Source organism: Lynx canadensis, chromosome B1 (assembly GCF_007474595.2).
Source record: "Lynx canadensis isolate LIC74 chromosome B1, mLynCan4.pri.v2, whole genome shotgun sequence".
NCBI lineage: Eukaryota > Metazoa > Chordata > Mammalia > Carnivora > Felidae > Lynx > Lynx canadensis.
The window spans coordinates 167,255,159-167,278,865 of record NC_044306.2 but is presented as its reverse complement, the minus strand read 5'-3'; the positions used below and the strand labels follow the sequence as shown (position 1 = coordinate 167,278,865).

Here is a 23,707-nt window from a genome sequence, read left to right as displayed (position 1 = left end):
TTAAAGAAATGTTCATTCATATGTTAAAGTTGTATACTATTGTATTTTTTGCTTTCCCTGAGGATAAATAAAGCAGCTTTTTCTTCTCATCTGCAATAGAGTTAGGAATTCAAAATAGCAGTGAGTCTTTCATCATGAGTGAATGCATCTAGGAATATGATGGTAGTAGTAGGAATAAAAGGTAGAAAAGTAAATTCACTTCACCTGCTACTAAGTCAATATTAAAAAACACATTTACAGAAACGCACTGCCCTTTCATGTCTCAAAGTGCAAGGTTTTAGACGACTGTGAAGATGTATTCTTTTGAGAACTGGGTACAGGAGAATACTTAAACAGAAAACAAGACAGATATAACCACACATATCCACAACCAAAACCACATCTTCCCCAACCCATGTGCTTGCACAAACGCATGCATGCGCACACATGTACACACACACATGCAAAATATAGCAATGCAAATGACAAATCAATATAGGAAAATATATTTAACTTCCTTAGCAGTTAAGGAAATATAAACAAAGTGATAATAAGATGTGTTTTTTTAATTTTCTTTTTTTTTACATTTATTTATTTTTGAGAAACAGAGTGAGACAAAGCATGAGCGGGGGAGGGGCAGAAAGAGAAGGAGACACAGAATCTGAAGCAGGCTCCAGGCTCTGAGCAAGTGATCAGCACAGAGCCCGACGCGGGGCTCGAACCCACAAACTGTGAGATCATGACCTGAGCCGAAGTTGGATGCTTAACTGACTGAGCCACCCAGGCGCCTCAAGATGCCTTTTTAAAACAATATAGTCACCAAAATATTAGCAAACTTCAAAAGATTTATACTACGCTAGTGTTGAAGAGAATGTCGGCAATGGGCATCCTTTCTGAATAGGGATTACAAATTGGTGTCATACCTAAGAAATTGTTACCTAATTCAAGGTCATAAAGATTTAGGGACGCCTGGGTGGCTCAGTCGGTTGAGCGTCCGACTTCATCTCAGGTCATGATCTTGTGGTTCATGGGTTCAATCCCTGCGTTGGGCTCTGTGCTGACAGCTCAGAGCCTGGAGCCTGCTTTGGATTCTGTGTCTCCCTCTCTCTGCCCCTCCCCCACTCACGCTCTGTCTCTCCCTCTCTCAAAAATAAACATTAAATTTTTTTTTATTGAAATGTATTTATAGGTATTTTAGTTTTACTATTTTAATTTTTTAACGTTTTATTTATTTTTGAGAGAGAGACAGAGACAGAGCATGAGCAGGGGAGGGACAGAGAGAGAGGGAGACACAGAATCCGAAGCAGGCTCTAGGCTCTGAGCTGTCAGGGCAGAGCCAGATGCAGGACTTCAACTTGTGAATCGCAAGATCATGACCTGAGCCGAAATAAAGAGTTGTACGCTCAACCGACTGAGCCACTCAGGCATCCCTAGTGACTTTTCTTAACTTATTCTGTAAAGTCTGATTCTTTTTGTTTGGGGCCACTGAGTTCTTTGGGATTTTGTTTGTTTGTTTTAGCGTAGTGGCTATCTGATGATTAGACAGTTTTCCTTAAATACCTGGAACAAAAAATTTCCTCAGTCTTTGCCAAGTGGCTCTGTGTGCAGGTTGGGATATGTCTTCAACTTTCAGCCAGGTAGTTTACAACCCTGCTTTAGCATACATACACCTTCTGCTTCTGTAGGGCCTCAAGAGGTGAAAGTTTAGGGCTTTCTCGGGTCTTTTTTTTTTTTAATTTTTTTAATGTTTATTTATTTTTGAGACAGAGAGAGACAGAGCATGAACGGGGTGGGGGGGGGGTCAGAGAGAGAGGGAGACACAGAATCGGAAGCGGGCTCCAGGCTCTGAGCTGTCAGCACAGAGCCCGACGCAGGGCTCGAACGCATGGACCGTGAGATCATGACCTTAGCCGAAGTCGGACGCTTAACTGACTGTCTCGGGTCTTTATTGAGTGTTCACAAAGCTCTGTGTATACACGTGGACTTTTAGATTCCAAAATACATGTCAGTGCTTTTGAAACTACTTTTGTACAATTCTTCCTTAGCCCTTCCTCTCAAACTCTTTGGTTAGACCATTGTTTGTCCCAAATGTTATCCATCACCTCAGGCAGAAGCAACTAAAACATCTGCCTATAAATACTTTCAGTGACATCTCCCTGGTAGCAACTTTTGCACCAGGAGAATTCTGAGTCAGGTAACATACAAAGACAAGCTTTTTGCAAATGTCTTCCAGGGAGGCACCATAAAGTGCTGATAATACTTTCTGAATGAGCCCCATTTCCTCACCCTAATACCAGGAGGCTTTTATTTGGAATTTCGTACTCCACCATTTTTGCTGGTATCTACCCTGATCCCCAGCAATTCTTCTAGATGGGGCAGGGCAGTATAAAATACCGGTGAACTGTACTGTTATGTCCTCTGATGGCCTCCCAGTCACATGGCCTGGGTTTGAATCCTGGCTCCAATACTCGCTGTTTTTCTGTGACTTACAGCAAGTTCCTCAACTATTACTTTCTTCAAATACAAAATAGAATTATAAACTCTACCTTCTTTAGAGGTACGCTGTGACGGTTTAGTATGAATGTGGCATAAAATCTGGCACATCATAAGTGTGCAGGAAATGTCAGCTACTTTAATTCTTTTTTGTTATCACTACTGCTATTAGAAATGTCTCTTACTGAAATGACAGCAGGAAAATATAAAGCGATAAATGATACACAAGGCTCTTCACATGAACACACCTTGTAAAAGTAAAAAGGTGGCAACCATTGGCATATTCATTGATTGGGAAGTAGTTTAATAAATTGTTGATTACCTACACTAGTAATAGCACAACAATATTACAAAGAGTAAAGCAGGGCTGTTAATTCATTGCAAATGTATCTACCGTACATTTTGCTTAAAAATAGTTCATGATTCAATTTTCATGAAAATATCTGCACTTGGATTTGTGTATCAATATAGATATACCTGTATGAGCTTAGTAAATACAACATAAAATGAAAAAGGACACTTCAGTTACCACTTTGGGGAAGAAAGTGTTATGTGGTCTGGATGGATAAAATAGAAAATGGACTTGTGACTGATTTTTTGTTGTTTCATTTCTTTGGTATTTTACTAGACAAGCATGAAAGAATACAATCTGTAAGGATATAATCTAAGACGGTAATATTAGTTACTTGGGGAATTAACATTGGAGGCAATTCATTTTTTTATTTTTTCCTTTTTTCTTGCAGTGAACTTGCTTTGTTTTTGCGATAAGACAAAAAAAATACAAGATTTTTAATTTAAAGAAGGGATATCTGATGACATTTATTATTTATAATTCAAGTGTGAGTTTCTGGGAATGATTGATCATTACATGACTGTTGACTAATTTAAAGTAGATTAATCAAAAAATGCAAAGTTCAAATTATGGCAAACCACAAATTTAACTACGATTCTAATTCTACACTGCTAGTTTAAAATTAGATCTGGGTCTAGTCATTCAAACTACTAAAACATTCTAGCAGTTCAATGAGTCTACTATGAGGTTATTTTTCACCATATTCAAATCTTCCCTATATCTAATTTTTTTCTTCCATCTGACTGTGTAAACTTGACAATAAAATTGGTAACACTGACTATGAGTTTCTACCTTTCCCCCCTTCCCCTTTTTTTCTTTTCACTGGAAGGGTGTGGTTCTCGTATGCTAGCTCTCCTGCCTGCTAGTTCAGCCTCGCCTGTTCCCATGACACTATAAATAGAAGATCTGGGCATTAAAAAAAGAGCTGCACTTACTTGGTAAGCTCAGACCTTCCACATGCCTGTCTGCCAACAATGGGCATTTTTCTATACCTACTAGGGCCTCCAAAAATGAATGTTCCCACATTTCTTTACCAGACTGTCTCTTTCTTTATTTCCTCTGTGTGACTACCATAACTCAATGCGTCCTTGGGAGGCCTAAGTTTCTTTCTCAGCAAAACAAAAGGCAAATAACTTACAGTGTTTTAGCACTAAAATTCGATGCATATATGTGAAATGTGTCATCATTCCCCACACACAGACAATATCTGACATACAGTTCTTCGATATTCTGGTTTCATTCTATGTTAACATTTCTTATGTAAGGTATAAGTGCCGAGACCTGAACTCAGGAGCTGAACAAATAGCATCAAAGTAAAGGAACACCAAGTGTTGGCTGCAAATATGTGCTGAGAGTATAAAATCAAATCGGGGGGTCGGGGGGGGGGATGATTTCAGCACAGAGACTGACACTGTGAGCTCCACAGCCAGATGCCTAAATCTTTATCTTGTGACCTTGGGGGACATTCCCCAGCCCCTTTGTTCCACAGTATCCTCATTTGTGAAGTGAAGATTATGAATAGTGTTTTCCCATAATGTTGATACAGTGACCAAAGAGTTACTGCATGTGAACCGATGTCTCTATTATAAAAAGGTGCCTCAGTGCATGTGCAGAAAAATATTACCCTGAAAGCAAAGTCAAGACAGATTTAAATCAGAGAAATGAAATGAAATGAAATGAAATGAAATGAAATGAAATGAAATGAAGTGAAATGAAATGAAATGAAATGAAATGAAATGAAATGAAATGAAATGAAGTGAAATGAAATGAAATGAAACAAGATGAAATGAAACAAAATCGATACGATACGATACGATACGATACGATACGATACGATACGATACAGTCCTCCTTTAGACCTTCATTCCCATCAGATGTTGTGTGTGAGTGTTTGTGGTTGGGGTGTGGGGTGGAAGTCTTGGAAACCAAACGGCACAACCGCAATAGGACACAAATGTAAAATTGTGTGACACCACCTGCTGGTTACTGGCAGAAATGGCAGAAAAAACAACCAGACATTCTGAAAACAAAAGTGCTAGATTTGTTTTTTTTTTAGCACTTACAAATAGAGTAATAAATGCACTTATTTTATTTTTAAGGTTGCAATTTTAACTCGTTACTGTCCTACATCTGAAGGATAAAAACACTGAAATTTTGTGTTAGGTGCAGAACTGAGAACTTAGATAACATATCTTGCCATAAAGCCTAATGAACTCAAACTCCACTAAATTAAAATTTGTGAGAATTTAGAAACCATCAACTATAATCTAGAAGAAGATGTCTGAAAGGACACTTTTAGTGTGCACAATATTGTGAAAGATTATAACTTTTTTTTTTTTTTTTTTGCTTACCTGAATGTATCCTGGACTTAATACATTTAAAACTCACATCTCTCTACCCAATCCTTTTCTTCCTGAAGCCATTTTTCTCGGAGAAAGGCCCCTATGACCTAAAGGAAGCCATTTTCATATTTGAGGTTGAAGCTGCAGTGACATGAATGTTTTCTCAGTTTGAGCAATTTGTCAGTCTAGGCAACATATTATTTCCTCTACCTAGGATCCTTCCCCCTCTTTTTTAAGAATACCTAATTATCATTCCTTCCCTAAGTACATTACTGAGTGCCTACTCAACGCCAGTTATTTTTGCAGGCACTGGGAACACAGCAACGAACACGAGTGCAAAGATTCCTGCACTTCAGAGTGCACACTCTGCTGATGCATTCTGCAGGATTTCACCCCTAAAGGCACCTGTGACCTGTGTCCTTGAATTTTCTGTTGGTTTACATGACTGTATCCTTCCAGGGAACTACATGGAGTAGAGCCTTGTTCGTTGTCTTCTCCCCCAAAGGTAAAAGGGTGCTCAGCAGAGAGTAGGAGGCTACCAAATAGTTTCTAAATGAATTAATACATATTTACTGAAACTACGTCTCCAATGATCTGCAACTGATAAGCGTTAACTTCATTAGGATACCTGCAAGAAATCTATTCCTTCTTTTATAATGCACATAAACATTTAGTCCTCATTTTGTGCTACATATGGTAGAGCTATGAATGGAATGTGAGCAAAGCCACAAAAAGATAAAAGTTAAAATATATATATTTTTTAAAAGAGCACAAAGTAACCTAACATCACAACTGGGCAAGGTCTATGATGGACTGTAATCAAGTGATCTACCTAGACTGGGAATTTGAGTTAGGCTTCGCTAAGGAAATAAGGGGGAAAGTTAAAGCGGTCACCAGGCAAGGGAAGATAATGCTAGACTGGGGAAATAGCATGCATAGGAAGCCGGGGACATAAGGAAAGCATTTAAGAGAAATGAAAAGAAGCCTGGAAGGCAGGAAGACAGATTAGAGTTTCATGGAAGATGAGGCCAGAGCGGGAGGTAGGAGCCAGATCATTCAGAACCTGTTGGATGGTGTTAAGGTAATCTAACTTCTCATCAAGAGCAATGGGAAACCATTATACTGTTCATTTTAAGCAGGGTAATGGCATGATCACTTCTTATGTAAGATCACTCCTTTTGATTCTTAGAGCTTCCAATTCTTTACTTACATGACTGATCTCTTCTTGCGTGTTGTTTATTTTTTCCATTAGGGACTTTAACAGACTTAACAGATTCATCTTAGTTATTTTTAATTCCTTGGGTAATCATTCCAACATCTCTGTCATAACTGAGTCTGGTTCTGCGGTCTGCTTTTCCTCTTCCAACTGGTTTGATTTGTATTTTTTCCTTTCGGCATGCCTTCTAATTTTTCTTCATCTGCCCTCCCACCCCCAAGTTTTATTGAGATATAATTGACACACATCCCCGATACTGTCTCGTTGAACTTTGACCATGTTCATTTGGGTAATGGAAACTGAGATAAACAGACGTTTAGTGCAGGATTTATGTCAGTCTGGCTATAGGGTGGCTGTGTTTAGTGTTTGCTAAACACTAGTGTTTAGTGTTGGCTATAGGTTTAGTGTTTGCTATCACTATAGGTGCCACAGGATCCAAGTTCCTTTCATTTTCTTTTTGCGGTTTTACCCTCTTGACTTTGGACTTCCCAAAGCACTCTTCCTCCCAGACTTCAGATCTTTCTGCTAAAAGCTATTGCTAGGTCACTCCTGGAGATTTGCTGGTGTGGCAGGAAGGTGTAAGGGAGGGGGGCTGTTCTATAATCTTCTGATTGAACCTCAGTCTTCCGGTGGGCCTGTGTCTTAGGCTGTAATCTTCACAACTGTGTCTCCTCTGGTACGTTTTATGCCCCATTCTTCTTACTCCCTTCCCTGGCTGCCGCATGCCCAATCCATTTCCTTGAAGTTCTGATCTCTGTTGAGTTTTCATGAGTTCACACCCCTTAGATGAGGGAGCGAGGCCAGAGGGGCTGGAGTGGGAGGATGGCCCTCCTGTTGGTTGGGATGAGGTTCTGCCCGGTCCCTTCTCCTGGACATGGCTTCAGTTATAGATAAGGCTCTCAGTGTATCATTGCAGTGCATGATGCTTTAGTAGCATCCCTTTCAGGTTAAAAAAAAAAAAAAAACTTAGCTGCATCTCTCTCAATGTGTCTGCCTCTTCACAGTTTGGGATGGCACTTTGCCTGTCACCTCGATTCTCTTACAAATGCAACAAAAGTCTTTAATTTTCAGTTTGCTCAGCTTTTTCTTGTGGCAAGGATAAGAGTGACAACTTGCAAGCTCTTCACATGTCGGTGCTGAAGCCTGAAGCCCAGTGCCTTGATTTTAATGCATTATTTTGTATAACTTCCCATGTTATTAGTCAGATGTCTATTTTTTCTACTTTTGAATTTCTGGTTGTGCCCTGGGTAGTTGAGCTTGACAGATAATCAGAAACACTGGGGAACATTTAGCAATCAATACAATATAGGCAACCTTCTGGAACTGATGTCAGCAGATGACTGATAGTCATAAGGCAAATTCGGAAATCTCTGAATTCGGCCAGCATAATTAAATTTGAAACATAGATGCTCTGACAGTTCACTGTGTTCCTGCTAACTGAATGTTAAAAGGGGGACTTTGAAAGCATATAAACATGAATCAAAATGAATTATGAGAGTTTGCTATAATATTGCTGTATTTACATCATTTTAAAATAACTTGTGGAAAATAGGAAAATTCAAGAAAAAACAAGTTTTTAATCCTATGCACTTAATTTATTCAATTAGCTTACCTAATATTCTACTCCCCCAACCCCCCACCAAACACACGCATTAACTGCCTTGATTGTATTTTTGGCAAAAAATGTTATGTATGAAATCTGGCCAATTATTTAATTCTTTCCCCATAAGCAAAATCAAAATTATATTTTAAGATTGAAAGTAAGAACTTCATACAGTAATGTTACTAACCCTAATTTAACATCTATATACACTGTTAAATTAGCACTATGTTAAAAGTTCATGGCTACAGACTAAAATTTATTTGCAATCATGATGAATGTGAAAGTACATACATGAAAATGTATATGAATATTCAGAGACTCTAGAGAATCAGTAACACAGCCTCAAGCTATGAGGATCAGTTACTATTCCAAATCTGGGTTAAGTGCTCCTTTCATGTTACCAGAGAGCACCCTGCATATTCCCAGAACACAATATATCATAATATATGTTATATATATTGTTTACCCTCCTATCTCCTCAGACAGACTGTAACCTCTGCGAAGAGTAGGAATTATATCTTTCTTGTTTACCTTGTATCTGAAAGGTGTAGCATAGTGCCTGGAACATATTTTTGCATTAAATGAATGAATAAATATAGTTTATGAAGCAAGTACACCTATTTGTTGAGGTACAGAAACAGAAATGAGTGCCTATATTTGTGTGTGTTTGGAGTTAAATACATAAATACATAAAAATAGCCTAATGCAGGGGCGCCTGGGTGGCTCAGTCGGTTAAGCGTCCGACTTCAGCTCAGGTCATGATCTCGCGGTCCGTGAGCTCGAGCCCCGCGTCGGGCTCTGTGCTGACAGCTCGGAGCCTGGAGCCTGTTTTGGATTCTGTGTCTCCCTCTCTCTCTGACCCTCCCCCATTCATGCTCTGTCTCTCTCTGTCTCAAAAATAAATAAATGTTAAAAAAAATTTTTTAAAAATAGCTTAATGCCAGCTATTTTTTCCAGAATTCAATTTCCAAGGAAATGGATGCCTTGTAATATTTAAGATTAGAGACTATGTATGATCATTGCAACAGAGTTTTTATAGAAACATTTTATGTGTTCAATAACCTCATTCAAAATATTGTATATATAATAGTGTGTATACGGAACATAGAGAATATTTAGTACATAATGTGGAGATATATATGTATATATACATATTACACATATATAATGTTACAGTTAGTTAAGCTTTAGAAAGTTATTAAGCTAAGCACCGGGTAAAGACTATTGACTGGAACAGGTAGGAAAGTGGACAAAATACACTGAAAGCCTCCACCTCCCAACTTTCCTTTGACAATTTTGGTGTAAGACATCCAAGGACATGATGGCCTTGGTACCAAAGACCTAGGCTTCCTCTTTCTTATTTCTTTTCCATTTTTAAGGTGTTGCCCATATTCTGGAGGTTCAAGAGGGCTTGCCAACACCTGATCTGCATTTCAGCAAACAAAAGGGGAAAGGAGGAGAGCCACATCCACTCACTTTAAGGGCAAGTTTCTGAGCCTAAGGCTACAAATGGAAAATTATACTTAATTTTTGTTCCTATGTCTTTGAGACCTAGTCATACGACTACATCGAGCAATAAGAGAGGCAAAGAAAGGTAGTCCTGATTGGGAGTCCACTGGTAGACTCAAGATTTCTAGTATTCTGTAAGTTATTAAAAGACAATTAATCATCTAACAAATGTACACTTGGGACTATCCAGAAATTTTCCTATGAAAATTTAGGAAAGGAAGAAAGGAATGTTTTGTATTGACCCTCTAACGTGCCCAACTACCTGATAAATACATCTAAACTGAACAGACACACACTGGCCTCCGGCTACTCATGCCAATATAATGGCTGTGCAAATGCAGCTTAAGACAGCCCCAAGGCCCACTTCTAAACAGTGCAGTCCCATTAAGTAGAGACTTCACAGCTACCAGTATTGGATGCACATTCTGTCTTTTAACTACTCTTCTTCCATTCTCTTTGTGGGCTGTCCTTCACCACTGATCACTTAATCGTTCACATTCCACAAAGCAACACGCTGCTTTTCTAGTCTTCTTATGTTACTGCTCTTTCTTGACAGTATCATTTATTCCCATTTCCTAACCTCCTTCCATATCATGAAGATCTTCAAGGATATATCTCATGAGCTCCAGTCCCAAATATCTGAACATCTCCTGAATATCTCCACAAAATTTATTGAATCTCCTATACGACATTCATTTCCTCATTAAAGATGTATTCAGTCTCCTACATACCTGTCACTTTGTTAGACATGCCTATATAAAAACATGAATGAAATGCTCAAGGAGAATATAATCTACCAGAAGATGCAGATAATTGTAGACATGTTACACAGATAGTATAGCAAATGATGGAAAAGTATAGGGTCCTTTAAGACTCCCTATGGATATCTATTCACATTTTGGAGTAAGAGGAGGTTTCCAGGAAGAAGCAAGACATAAAAGGAGATTTGTAAAGTCTGGGAAATATGTTTATTGAAGGAAAAACATGGTACTAGGTCTGATGCAGGTCAACATAGCAAAAGGGGGCTAATAGAGTGGGTTAGGCTAGGGAGGCCTCACAAAGATGTAGTCATGGTAAAAGTTTCAGTCAGTGGTTGCATTGTAAAGCCACAGAAAGGGCTCATGCAGGAGAGGGTTATGTAACTAAATTTGAGCTTCAGAAAGATCACTTTTGCTGTACTGTGTAGAATGGAACAGAGGAAGGTAAGATTAGGGACAGGGAGAGCAGAGAAGACTTTTATAGTAATCCGACACAAAGGAGTCCCGCAGAAATCTCAAATTTTAAACTGTCACAACTGAACCAAAACCTACGATGTCTTCCATAATTCTCTATTGTAGGGGAGAACAGTACATTTATCTAGTCACTCAGTTGGAAATCTAGGGGTATTCTGCAATGCCTGCATTTCTCAAACCCTTCAGACTCACCAGGTTCTGCATATTCTCCCTCCCTAGTGTCGACATCTCAAGTCTGTAACTCCCTCTCCACCAATATCCATTGTCCTATTTTACGCTTTTATTATTTCTCACCCAGCTGATGTCAATTACCTCTTAATAATCACCCTGTTATCATTCATGCCATTTCAGTCTTTTTATCTGATATTCTGTATAAGACTTTTCGCCAAGCTCAAATATATTGATCTTACTCCTTTGCTAAAACACGCTTCGAGCAGTTTCCATGGCTTTAGCATGTAAGGCTGTAGAGGAACTGGCCTCCATCTGTCTAACTATCGTTACAAATAAATGAATCCCACGCCTAAGGCACACCCATCAATAATTGGTTGTTCTCTATAAGCTTCATGTTGCTTTTGATAACTATGTACCCTCTGCTTAGAATATGTCCTTTTCCAGCATACTAATTTGCAAGGCTTGACTTGATTCTTCTTCCCTTTGGGATTCTCTGAAGTCTTCTTCTTCAGATATAATTGTTTCTTCTTTTTGCTCTTACCTTATTTTAATATACTTCTCTCTTGGCACCCATAATTCTTTACTTCTGTCTCACTCCTCCACACTCTGAGCGGCTTGTGGGCATGTGGCTCATTGTGTCTTTTGAAAATGCTGCCACCTAACTCAGATTCTGGCAACAGTGAATACTCATTATCTGTTGGTTCACTGATTGAAAGAACTAATTTTAAAAACTGAACAGTAGCAGCGGTGGACCATATTTGTAATTCTATATGAAGGAAAATACAAGTTAAGAATTTAGTAAGCTTTCAAATAAAGTAAGTTTAATCAGAACATTGTAATAGAAATGTGATGTAAAGATAGTATAAATCTGTTGCACACAAGTCTCATATTCTTATATTACTCCAGATACGACAATAAAATGTGTCACTTAGAAGCACCTACTGTAAGTACTATCATCATACTCATTTGCTGTTGAGGAAACTGAGGCTAAGTGAGTTGACTACCTTACTGAAGTTCATACTGTTACCAAGTAGGGGAAGCGGGATACAAAACTAGCAGTCAATCTCAAAAACCCACACTACTACATTACCCTGCCTAATCTATAAATAGAATCCTCTTTCAAAGTCAGTTGTATGACCATATCATGTATTTTTCAAGATCATGAATTCTAACCCTTGCATTTTACTGCTAAAGCCCCTAATATCTTAAGAAATTTCAAAGTTATATCATGCATTAAAGTGTTTACATTGCTTGAGCAGTGGCTATGCACAGAGAAATGTGCACTAAACTCAGGCAAGAGTTTGGATTCTGCTTCTGCCAGAGCAGTTAGGTGACTTTCCTAAGCTTCAGTCCCTCCCCCATCTGCAAAATGGAAATGGTATTTTTAATGGATTTGGGAGGATTGTAGAAGCATCATATATGCCTGGTACACAGAATTGCTCAACAAATATTAGATTCTCCCTTTTTGCTCTCTCTCTCAGCCTCAGTGACTTTATCTCTAAAATGGGAATTATATATTTTATATGCCTGAACATTAAATGATATAAGCAAATGTCCCTTTTAGAACCCGTAAGACAAAGGGTACTAGCTTCTCTGTTATTTCTGAGTTTATTAAGGCCCCCAAAGTTTGGATAAAGCAGCTAAGAATCTAAACCAAGGATGCAAGAGTCCCATCTAGTGGTGGTTTAAGTAAAATCAAAAGACACAGGATTACACTGCTTAAATGGATCCCTAGAAAGCCTTGGGCTATTTTACTTTAGTTATTCATTTCCTATCTTGAGAAACCATGGGGCTTACAAGTGAAGAGAAAGGAAAGCTTCGAGATTACCCTCCATTCTTCCATTGTTCCAAGAAAGCCCTCAGGTCTTTTCAGAGTGGATCCACAAATTTCTGGTCTGGTTAACCTATCATCTTCATGACTGAACTACTTTCTTCCTAGATTTCTAAAAGGTTATGATTCAGCTCTTTGATTAGGCATATTTTGATAGCCTTTTGCTGTCACATGGGTTTAGAAGTGTCATGATGACTTAAGACCAATGTCTTGTAAGAATTGCCCATCAACCATAATTTATTATATTTGAGAGGTGACTTACAAGAAACCTAGCATGGTTCACATCTAAGCTCAAATAATACCAGGAAAGAGGTAGACGTTCTCGATGAAAGTAAGGCTGGATGTAAAAATGGTTGAATACAGCCGGTCAGGAGGAGCACTGTGAGATCCCCCCTGAACCTCTATTTCATTACTTAAGAAATAAGAATCTAGTCTGGTGTTACTATAACTGTCACAGTAATTGTTTTGGACAGCACAATTCATATGTCTATGTTCCCCCAAATTCATATGTTGAAATCTAATCCCCAGTGTTAGGGAGGGGGAGCCTTTGGGAGGTGATTGGGTCATATAGGTGGAGCCCTCATGAATGGGACTACTGCCCTTCTAAGAAGAGGCCAGAAAGCAAACTCTCTGTCAGCCATGTGAGGACATAATGAGAGATCAACAGTCCACACCTGAGGAGAGGCCCTCACCAGAGCCCCATCATGCTAGCATCCGGATCCCAGACTTCCAGTCTCCCAAACCGTGTGAGATAAATTTCTCTTGTCTACAAGCCACGCAGTCTATGTACTTCATTGAAGCAGCCTGAATTAAAACAGTAATATTCAGATTTCATGAGTTTAAAAAAATAATATATCCAGTATGATGGCAATAAGACAATGAAAGAACAGGAGACTGCATAAAACACCATCTGTATAAACTCTCCATTGTTTTCAAATCCTTTTACTATTTCAGCTTTGTAATTGCATTGCCATAAAATGCAGAGTGACTGTTCAAATGTTAATAGTTTTGGTGACTTCTTATAGCTCCCTGAGGTGATTTAGCTGGGAGATAGTATGTTATTTGTGATGAATAATACATTATTAAAAAAAAATTTTTATCACAAAAAAGTCGCCCAAGTGGAAATCATTTCCTTGAAAGACCAGGATTTTTGAAAATAAATAAAAGCTTTTTTTTGGGCAGTTTAATTTTTTTTTTTCAACGTTTATTTATTTTTGGGACAGAGAGAGACAGAGCATGAACGGGGGAGGGGCAGAGAGAGAGGGAGACACAGAATCGGAAACAGGCTCCAGGCTCTGAGCCATCAGCCCAGAGCCTGACGTGGGGCTCGAACTCACAGACCGCAAGATCGTGACCTGGCTGAAGTCGGACGCTTAACCGACTGCACCACCCAGGCGCCCCAAGGGCAGTTTAAAAACTAAGGATAAGTATGCAGTCAAAATTTTGCTCTAGTGAAACTAAATATTTAATGACCTAAACCTGTATGAACAGTGAAATACTCAGACTATAAAAGACATTATTTTCCATTTTGTTATTGCAAAGCTTAAAATGAAGAAAACAAAAATTATATTTACAAAAAAACTGAAGCAAAACGCCCTCCTTTTGAAACACCTGAATTCTCCCTCATATATGCTATAAGGGTATCAGCTTTCACGGATGAGTTCCAAAACAAAGTAAATTATAGAGAAATGACTTTACAGACTGCAGTCAAAAGCAGTAATCAAATTCTTCACCTAGGACTAAACAGAAGTTTCTAATGACTACAGTGATGTTATTTCATGGAGCTATACTTTTAAAGACCTGGGTTAACCCAGTTAATTTTGCTTAAAAACGCAGAATATGACACCTGGAAGGACTGAACTTTGAAAAGCCATTTAATATATTAGATGCTGAACCATAATCAGATTGCATCAACTTTGGGGCAAGGAATAGGGCAAGCAAGGAATCTGAAATACCTTAATAAGTAACTACTGATACTAACAGTTAACTAGCAAACTCAAATCTGAAGGTTCACCTCAAGTTCTGATCTATGTTTAGTAAGCCTGACTCTCAAACAGAAATTAGCCCTGTATGAAGAAATCACCCAGGATATTTCTGACTTCAGGCTCTAAAAGAAAAAGGGAAAAAAAGGAAAAAGTAGTTTCACAGCATAACAGTGCCATAGAAAATGTGAAAGCATTGGAATCAAAGAGCTGTAAGGTCAAATTCTTTGTTACTGACCTGCTGTCTGATAATGAAATAGTTGCTTATATCTCCAGGTTTCAATGTTCTTGCCTGAAAAGGGGGATAATTACTTTCCTAACTGGAGTTCTGGTTTTTGTTTTCTTTTCAGAATTAAATCATGAGTAAATCTGAAGTGTCTAAGAGAGTATATGAGGACCAGAAGGTGCACAATAAATGCTATTGTATTTTTTTCCTCATTATCATTATGATTATCATAATGATATCATATATGTCATATATATCATAATGATATATCATTATCATTATGATTACACAGATTTCGGTATAGACAATGGGATAGGATAACCTGCCCTCATGATTTGAACGGTTATAACTCTATTGAAGTGATACTTGTACATCCTCGACAAAATCATAGGATACACTTTTAACTCTTTTCCCGTGCCTTACTAATAAGTCATTCTCATCAATCAAGCTTAACCAGGCCACCTATATTCCCGAAACAGCTTCTAAATCTGCCTCCAGACTAGAACTAGCAAGGCTTTCTAATTTTCCTTGCCATGGTTTATTAATGTATTTTGCCTCAGTCACTTTCCTAATTGGCAGTGGCTGACTGGGATGCGTCGCCGACAGCGGGAAGGAGGGCGGCTGGTGGGCTGGCAGCTTGCTGATTAGCATGTGCTGCCTTGTGCCAAAGTCAATTCTGGGATGCCAGGTGTGCCTCCTGTTAGCACGCTGCAGCCCAAGCCTTGTGGAAGACGGGGATCTGGAATGCGTGTTGCAGAGACTGCTTCTGCCCTGCGCGGGCTTTCCTTTTGTTGGTTTCAATTCCTGTTACCACCCAGGCATTCTACTCCCTTGGCCAGCTTCTTGCTGCTTTCCATTTAAAACCATGTACGTCTCCTTCTAAGGCTGCTCCAAGTGACTTTCTGAGTTTCTCTTTTTTGCTTTTAATTAAAATTTTTTTCACCTTTATTGAGGTATAAATTGACAGATAAAATCGTAACATATTTAAAGTGTACCATGTGATGAATTGCTATACATTGTCAAATCCCCACCATAGTTAATTAATAGACCCATCACCTCACATATTTACCTTTCCCCCCTTCTTTTGGCAAAAACATTTGAGTTCTAGTCCCTTAGAAAGTTTCGATACAATACAGTATTATCAACCACAGTTACCATGCTATACATTAGATCTTCAAACCTCATTCTTCTTATAACTGAAAGTTTGTGCCATTTTACCAGACGTTTCCTATTTTCCTCACCCTCCAGCCCTTGCCAGGCACCACTCCACTCTTTCTGTGAGTTCAACTGTCTCTCTCTTTGCTTTTGATTTTTTTGTCCAGTTCTTACAGAATGCTTTTTCCTATCTCTTCGTGGCTTAATCATAGGCTGCAAATTCCTATGTCCATAGGAACTAGGCAGGGAAAATACATAGGTAAGGTGGGCAACAGTGAGGAGTAGTAGGGGCTGTGGCAGACCAGAGACTGCATGTCCAAAGGGGTTGTTGCTACTCAGTTCCCGTTCAGTGTTGCCATGCAAGAATACGAGTCCCTGTTTTACCAAATTTTCGGATTTTTTACAATCACCCTTTTTTAAACAATGGAAACGACTAGCATCTACACATATACATATGTTCCCATAATTAGATACGCATATATTAAGATAATAAAAGATATATTATATGTAAAATCTGTCTATCTATTTACCATCTATCTACTATCTTTTCTATCCTATGTAACTCTATGGTATTCAGCAGCCGGTTCAGATAAAGTGAAAGAAATAGTCTTGTATATGAATATGGGAAGTAGTTGAAACTGCAGAACCGGAGATTATAAACTCTAGCTAAAGGAACTTGAATTCAAGAAAGAAACACACACACACACACACACACACACACACACACACACACACACCCCACTTGGATTCACAGAACATTCTACAATATCCTTGGTTCTCAGGAAATAATCAAAGTTGCTCTTTGTTAAATATATAAAGCAATAAAAGTATATGTTTACTCTAAGACTTAAGAAACCCTGTGCACATACTGTTTCATGGATCCTCTCAGCACCTCTATGAGGTAGATGACACACATTTTACATCCATTTACAGTGGAGAAAATCGTGTTTAGAGAGGTTACACACTTGTTTAATCTAGAAGTGGAGACAGGACCTGACAGGAGACAGAAGCTAAGCTCTCTTTGCTCCTGGTGTAGTATTTTTTCAAACATGTAGTAAGCACTCAATAGTATTAGCTGCTTTATAATTAAAGAAAAAGATCTATATTCATTATTTCAGATCACAATTCTCTATTTACTGAACACCAGACACCTCATAATTAAGGAACTTTCTGCCAGACAGATGAATGTTCTCCCCAAAGTTTTAGTGGAATGTTCTTCTTATGTACCAATTTTATGACCACCTACAGTATGTAGCTCATATGTTCACATACCAGGTGCACAGAGCCCATTTCGTGTATAGCTTTTTAGAACTAAAGGAAGAAACAGGTTTTTCACTAACCAATTCCACTGTAAACAATATGTTTCTAATATTAAATAACTTGCTGGACATGCTGCTGAGGGGAAAGGAATGCCCCAGAGTAGGACTAAATGTTGAGAGAATCAGACAATGATGAGGGAAACAGGATAAAGGGAAGGTAAGAATGGGGAAGGGAGGAAGAAGACTAGAGACAACATTGATAAAAGTATGAAGAAAGCAGGTATATTGATAACTCAAAATGAAAATCTAATAATTAGATATTTAACATTTGGTTTCATAATGTATAGTGTATGTTGAGTAAAGAATTTTAACCTTACCCAAATAGAGGTTTGGCCTTTGCCTTCAGCTTCTGGGAGGAAAACTCTAGGCTTTGGAATAACACACCTGAGAGGAGTGGCTTTGTTTGCCTGAGGGCTATGGGCCAGTCAGCCAGTAACAACTGGATTTAAGGTGGCAGGTTGTTTTTTATGTTTTTTTAATGTTCACTTATTTACTTGGGAGAGAGAGGGAGAGAGAGAGAGAGAGAGAGAGAGAGAGAGAGAGAGAGAGAGAATCCAAAGCAGGCTCCATGCTGTCAGCACAGAGCCTGACATGGGGCTTGAACTCATGAACCATGAGATCATGATCTGAGCCAAAATCGAGAGTCAGATGTTTAAACAAATGAGCCACCCAGGCGCCCCAGGGTGGCATTTTGTTCTTGTTGTTTGTTTGTTTGTTTGTTTTTACTATGCCACATTAGCTTGTCCTTCTAGGCAATGGAAACTGAGATCAGCCACAAGACCAGTCAACCACACCCATGTGACAGAGCCCCAACAAAGACTCTGGACATTCAGGTGTAGGTGAGCCTTCCTGGTGGGCAACGTTCTGTATGTATGGTCACATATCAATGCCAGGAAAGCAATGCTGCCCATGGCTCCATGTGGAAAGGACAAAGCTTTGCATCTGAACTTTGCCCAGACTCTATGCGTTTCTTCCCCTGGCTGATTTTAATCTGTACCTTTTCCCTGTAATAAACCATAACCGTGAGTATAACAGCGTTCAGTGTATTTTATAAGTTCTAGCGGGTTATCAAACTTGAGGCTAGTCTTGGGAACCCCTTGACCTTACAGTTAGTGTCAGAGTGATTGCAGCCCTCTGCACTGTGTTCCTTCTAAACATAATTAGCTGATCAATTGCAATGGATAATTTTTATTAATTGCTTTCCCAATAGCCATTCAATCTTCTTTTGGAAGTAGCCCTCTGACTTCAAAATTTAAAGAATTAAGAAACTACCTTTTAGTTTATATGATTTTAGTTTTGCCAGTCTACCTCTTTTTGAATTCACAAATGTATATGCTTGTCTGTCTACCTATATCTACCATCTACCTATTTAAAATCAGTTTTCATTTACTTATTGTCTTAATTCAACTTATTTCCTATCCATTTAGAAAGAAACAAAAATAACTGCACTCCTTAAATTTAAATTCCAGAGGGGGAGAAAAATTACATAAAAAATATTTTTCTGTAACATACCAAAAGATGATATATGCAATGGAGAAAAAAAGTAGAGTAGGCTGGAGGAACAGAAATAGGATTGGGAAGTTGTTTACAAAGTTCAGGTAGACTGTAAGGTGGTTCTCTTTGAGAAAAAGACAGTTTAGAAAAGCCCTAAGGAAATGGAAGGAATGAGCCACATAGGTATCTGCAGTAAGAGAGGTCTGGGCAGTAAGAAGAGACAAAGCTCATAAGTGAATGAGTGGCATGTTCGTGGAATAAGGAGGAGGCCAGTCTGGATGTTAGGCTAAGCGTAAGAGATAGGAAGGGTAGCAGAAGTAGAGCTTGGAGGTGGGGCGAGTTCATACTGAACTAAGACTTACTGACTTCTGAAGGGCCTTTCATTTTTACTCTGACTATATTGGTGAGCCAGTGGGTTTAGAGAACAGGCGTGACATGATCTGACTTACATTTTGAAAGTATCCCTCTGGCTACCATGTTGGGAACAAAGTCCCACAAGAGTGGAAACAAGAAACAGCAAAAAAGTCTAGTAGAGTGTTATGGATTGAATGTTTACATTCTTCCAAAATTCATATGTTGAAGCCTCAATGCTTAGTGTGGCTGTATTTAGGGATGGAGTCTCTAAGGAAGTAACTGATATTAATTGAGGTCATACGGATGGGGTTCTGATTCAATAGGACTCAATAGGATTAATGTCCTCCCTGTCTTTCCCTTGTCCCCCCTCAACCCCATGTGAAGGCCAGGTGAGGACATATGAGAAGGTAGCCATCTGTAAGCCAGAAAGAAAACTCTCACCAGAAGCCAACCTTGCTGGGCCTTGATGATGGATATTTAGCCTCCAGGATTGTGACAAAATAAATTTCTGTTGTTCAAGCCTCCCAGTCTGTGGCATTATGTTGTGGCATCCCAAGCAGACTAAGACATTCAGTGATCAAGGAGAGATATGATGGTGGTTCAGTCTAGGGTATAAGCAAGGTTATAGGTTTTAAGGAGAGGAGGAATGAAAGTTCAATTTTGTGCATAGTGAGTTTGAGATGTATACTGAAAATCCAAAGGGAGATGTAAGGAAGACAGTTGGAGGGAGGAGGTCTGGACAGAGATATAAATTTGGTAATTATCCCATCAAAATTGTAGCATACCATGATAAAGGATGAAGTTACCCTTCCTAAAGTAGAAAATATAGAGAAGAGAATGCCTAAATATTGATCCCTCGAGCCCTCTGATATCTAAGTGGTCTGGAAAAGAGTATGGAGCACAGGAGACTCAGAAAGCATGAAAAGTAAGGGACAGCTCAAGACCATATGCCTATCTTGGAAGCCAAATGAAGAAATTCTTTCCAACAAATGTCTTCTCATTTAGTGGGAAGAAAGTACCCTTTCAAAGGCTGCTATTAGATCAAGTAAATTGATCTGAGAATTGGCCACTGGATTTAGCAATGATGAGGATTTCGACAGGAATAGGTTTGGTGAAACAGTAGAGACAAGCTTGAGTTGAGTGGGTCTGAGAGATCATGGGAGAAGAAAAATGGAAGATATTAAATAAACATTTAATATTTAATTAAATGTTTAAAATAAACATTTAATATTTAATTAAATGTTTAAAATAAACATTTAATATTTAATATTTAATTAAATGTTTAAAATAAACATTTAATATTTAATTAAATGTTTAAAATAAACATTTAATATTTAATTAAATAAACTTCCAAGTAAAACTACTGAAAAGAAGAGAAATGAAATGAGGTGGGAGAGAGAGGGTTAGTAGAGTCATGGGAATTTGGTTTGAGGATGAGGTAAATAACATATTATTTGTATTTCTGTTGAGATTATAAAGGATCACAGACACTGCTGATGTTAGAGAGAATGGGCAGGTATTGTTGGAATAATGTCCTTGAAGCAGCTGAGAAGGGATGAGTTATAGTGCACAGGTGAAAGGGTCAGCATTGTATAGAAACATAGTCAAGCAGAGTTTGTGAGTGTAGGCGCTTGAATAGATGAGGCTTTGGGATTCTAGGGAGGTTCTTTCCAACTGCTTCAGTTTTCTCAGTGAAGTAGAAATCAAGGTCATCATCACAGAGCTAAGTGAGATATAAATGTGATACAAACAGCAGTGTGAGGATGTGTGAGGAATTACTTTTTCTAATAGGAACCCACAATTCTTCTTTCCTGTAGGAACTAGTCCTTCTCCATTTGCACAGTGGATGTGACAATACCCACTGGTTCAAAGGGTGGCTTGTAACCCAAGTCCCGCTAATAATTGTGTACCTGCCCACGATTATGCATTAGGACAAGAATGTGAACTGTGTTAACCCAATGAGACTCAGTTATGGAATTTTGAGATGGAATGCACATCTAAGATGTGTTTTTTGTCTACACTTACACAAGCTCATGGTTAATTACAAATGAAGTTAACTAAGGGGTATAAGCCAGCTTGACTTGTGTTTCACGTCACTGTAATTAAAAGAGCCTTGACTAAAATTGAATATACACTAGCATATATGAAAGATTCTGAAATTCCCTTCAGACAAACAAAACACTGATGATATGATGTCAAAGAAGTTGGATTCCTGCCCAGATCTGTCTTCCCCAGAGGTTTACGGAGTTCATAACTCTCGAAATATGCCACCTGGGAAGTGATTACTGCTACTAAAACTAAAGCAAGATCTGACCATCCTTTATGTATATCCTGACAAGAAGGAGAGAATTAAGTCATAGATGATAAATAGTAACAATAATGCAAATAATTGCATAGCACTTATTATGTGACAGAATTGTTCTAAGTGTTCCATGTGTGTACAAATATGTGTATGTGTGTGTTTATTCCTTAAACTATGTCATGATGGAGTTTTCATAATCCTAATTTTACAGAGGGGTGAAACTAAGGTGCAAAGAAATTGAAAAAAAATAAACTGGCCAGAAGTGACCTAAATTGATAGTAACAGAACCAGATTTTGAACCAAGAAACCATGGTTCCAGAATATGTGCTCTTAATAATTTTACGGCCTTTATAGCAAACTACTATATTTTTCTTATGGTAGCAGAAACTACTAGCTACCAATCCAATATTTAGTCAGAGTATAATATTTGAACACTGAATTTATTCCACATGGCAATTTCTCAGATTCTCAGTTATGAGACCTAGTTGGGCTAATGATATATAAATAGAGATTATTGGGTGGGACTACTGGGAAACCTTATGAAGAGGTCTTTTGCCCTTTTTGGTTATTTCTTCCTGTTTCCTGGATATGAATGTGATGGCTGTAGCACCAACAGCCTTTTTGGCCCATGAAGCAAAACTCCATGCTAAGGATATCAAAGAAGAATGACAGAAAGAAACTGAGTCCCTGATGCCCATAGTATGGCCACACTTGCCTTGGACCATCTACTTGTAGACTTTTATATGGGAAAAAAAAAGACCCTCATATATTCAGTCACTATATTTTGGATTCCCTGGTATATACAGTCAAACTGAATCATAGAAATCTGTAGAACTAAGAAGAAAAATGAGCAATCCAAATATATCTTGTTTGGAATTTTAATTATTTCCTAATTCATCATATAAGACAAGCAGCTAAGGCCCTTGTATATGCTATGAATGAAGCATGAAATATAAAGCATTTGACCTCCCTGTACTTTTTTACCCGACAAACACCCTAACAGATGTTTGTTATTGGATTTTAGTTTTTAATAGAGAAAGCCCTCTTTTCCATGCTGAATATAATATTAAGACAAAAATACCAATATATTTTTCTTATATATAATCTTATTCATATATTCATATGTTCATATATAAACTTTTATATAAACTTAGTCATATAGGCATAAACTTATCAATAAATCTGAAAAGTGATTTGAATTCAAATATAAAGGTAATAATTGACCAATCTGTTATGATTATTTCTCATTTATATAAAGTTCTGAAGGATGTTAAGCAACTGAAAGGACCAGGGCCACAATTTCACAAAATAAAGAAATGTTTAGATATGTTTATACAAACACAAAACGAGGTTGGTATGTTGCAAATGTACTGTCTACTCACAGGAGCTTTGAAAGCACAAAGCCTGAGATATAAGGTTAAAGTCACCCAAGTGCTTTCTTATTCTATTGGCAACAGGGGGCAGTTACCTCATCAGGAAGGGAGCTGTGTTTGATTTTTATTAAGGTACATCCCCCAAAGATCTAGAACAGTGCTGATAAATAGATGCTCAGTAAGTATTTCGCTGGTGTTGAATGAATTGGGCATGAACACTCAGAGAAATATCAAAGAAGGCTTTTGTCATCACAAGATACACGGGCAGTTCCTTTGAAAAAAGATCTTTGAAAAATATCAAGCTGGCTCTACAGTCACAAAATGAATGCAATAGACAAAAACCTGAACAGATAAAGACCAATATAATGGAACAAAGTCTCTAATACCAAGGGATACATATTATACTTTCTTTTTTTTTTAACATTTATTTATTATTGAAAGACAGAGACAGGCAGAGCATGAGCATGGGGGGGGCACAGAGAGAGGGGGAGACACAGAATCTGAGGTGGGATCCAGGCTCTGAGCCGTCAGCACAGAGCCCAACGCGGGACTCGAACTCGCTGTGAGATCATGACCTGAGCAGAAGTCAGAAGATGCTTTACTGACTGAGCCACCCAGGCGCCCCCATATTGTAATTTCTATTCCTATGCCTACTATCTTGTTTGCTCTATTTTCTTTTTTTTTCTTTTCTTTTTTGTTTTAATGTTTATTTATTTGGCGGGGGGGGGGGGGGGGTGGCACAGAGGGAGACACAGATCTGAATCAGGCTCCAGA

At 38.3% G+C, this 23,707-nt stretch overlaps 1 protein-coding gene across 2 annotated transcripts in view; it reads right to left on the bottom strand.

The window, feature by feature from the left end:
- Positions 1-23,707, bottom strand: part of GABRA2 (gamma-aminobutyric acid type A receptor subunit alpha2) — a 123,345-nt gene that overhangs the window by 14,664 nt on the left and 84,974 nt on the right. The gene's annotated exons all lie outside the window — the stretch shown is intronic.